We start from the raw sequence: 1,747 nt of genomic DNA on the forward strand, positions 1-1,747 counted from the left end.
TGGGGTGGGGAGAAGACGATGAATCTCGAAGAAAATAATGCAATAAATAAGAGCGTCTAAATATTGGGTTAAAATCTTAAGAAAAAGTCGCAGACCGCTCGATTTACATGCTATTATTTAAAGCTTTATATTCTTCGGGATCCACTGTTCCAAAAGAAGAATTAATTAATTAGTATCTGCTTATATTAATGAATGTGTATATCTGCTTTCAATTCTTAATTCTAAAACATTCAGTAGACAACCGTCCACCTAAAAGCTAACCCATGCAATACACACTCACTTTGTCCCTCTCTTTCTTTGCCTTCCCTCTCTCTTTTCATCTGTTTTCTCTTTCTCATTTTTTTCTCTCTCTCTCTCTCTCTCTCACCCCTTTTCCCTTCTTTCCTTAACTACCAATCTTTTGCCTCCCTCTTTAATCTCGCCTTTTCCACCCCACCCTGTTTCTTGTTTCTGTATCTCTCTTTCTCCCCTGTCCAACTTCAAGCATTTGATCTGTATAACATAATGCAATAAAGTGCTCCCTTGATGATCGGCTCTGGTTCAGCATCCAATTGTACTTAAAACATCTGATGTGGGCTATGCAAATATCTACAATTATGGAATGTAGAGAAGAAATAACTATAAACTTGTGTTTATCATAATTTCTCCTACATGTGCTCTGTATATCATAACCCTTAATATGCCTAAGTATAGTAGTGACCTCGCTACTACACTGGGGGTAAAGTTGATGATGATACCTTATGTGAAACTCTATACTCACCAGTAGCAGTTCACTATACACACAAGATTTTTGTATTAGAGTAAAGACCCCTTCGGTCATGAATGACCATCAGATTGCACCTACAAATTTACCGGGCAAGGTTGTTTATGAAAGACCAGCAGTCACCCATGCATACCAGCCTCACTCTCTACGGCACCGATGTTATCCAAGGGAAGGGCAAATGCCAATACAGCTCGACACCGGTGTCGTCGTAACTCATTTCTACAGCTGAGTGAACTGGAGCAAAAAGATTTGTGCATATATTACCAAGAAATGAGAAGGTTTGTCCATGGCTGGAATGCCATTGATCATAAATTTGCTTTACTGAAGCTGACCTAGAGCTGAGAAGCAATATTATGGTGGGACGTTCACGGTTAAAATGTCTTTGAAAATAACGTTTCTCGATCAAGGTTGGTCTGGAGTTAAAAATGACAATAAGACTTTGAGAATAAACCTACGGGAAGAAACATTTGAGCTGCGGAAAATAGTCACTTTAACTGCAAAAATTAGTACCCAAATCTCTTTCAAATCAAGCTCGACAACATCAAAAAGGACGGTATTGTTATATTAAACAATCTAGGATGCAGTATATCTGAATAAAATGCTATTTAAGGTAAGTCTTTAATCATAGGTCAGCTCAATCAGGACCGCTACTGGAATTGAATAAACAGCAATGCAAAATGCTGTTGTCTCTGTGGTAGTTCGACTTCCTAAAAGTAGCAACTAGTTTTACTCAAATTTCACCCTACTGTAATAAATTTTAAAAAGTAGTAATAGGACAATGAAGTTGTTGAGACACACAAAGACGGGATGGTCACAAATGGAAAGCCTTTGATCATAGGTCCGCTTCGTCTAAGCTTACTAAGAGCTAACTACAACAACAACAACAATAACAACATCCGTAACAACACCATATCACTTCACCCAAGGAATATTATCTCCAAAACCACAGCCACCGTTACCGTCACCACCCCCATCACCCTCACC

At 38.6% G+C, this 1,747-nt stretch overlaps 1 long non-coding RNA gene across 1 annotated transcript in view; it reads right to left on the reverse strand.

Annotated features, from left to right (window-relative positions):
• Positions 1-350: 350 nt before the first annotated feature.
• The window catches only part of LOC118763523, a 12,985-nt gene continuing 11,588 nt past the window's right edge, over positions 351-1,747 (reverse strand). Inside the window, exon 3 of the long non-coding RNA XR_004999282.1 lies at positions 351-362. This is a non-coding gene — a long non-coding RNA (uncharacterized LOC118763523). The remainder of the gene's footprint in view (positions 363-1,747) is intronic.

Source organism: Octopus sinensis, linkage group LG5 (genome assembly GCF_006345805.1).
Source record: "Octopus sinensis linkage group LG5, ASM634580v1, whole genome shotgun sequence".
Classification (NCBI taxonomy): Eukaryota; Metazoa; Mollusca; class Cephalopoda; order Octopoda; family Octopodidae; genus Octopus; species Octopus sinensis.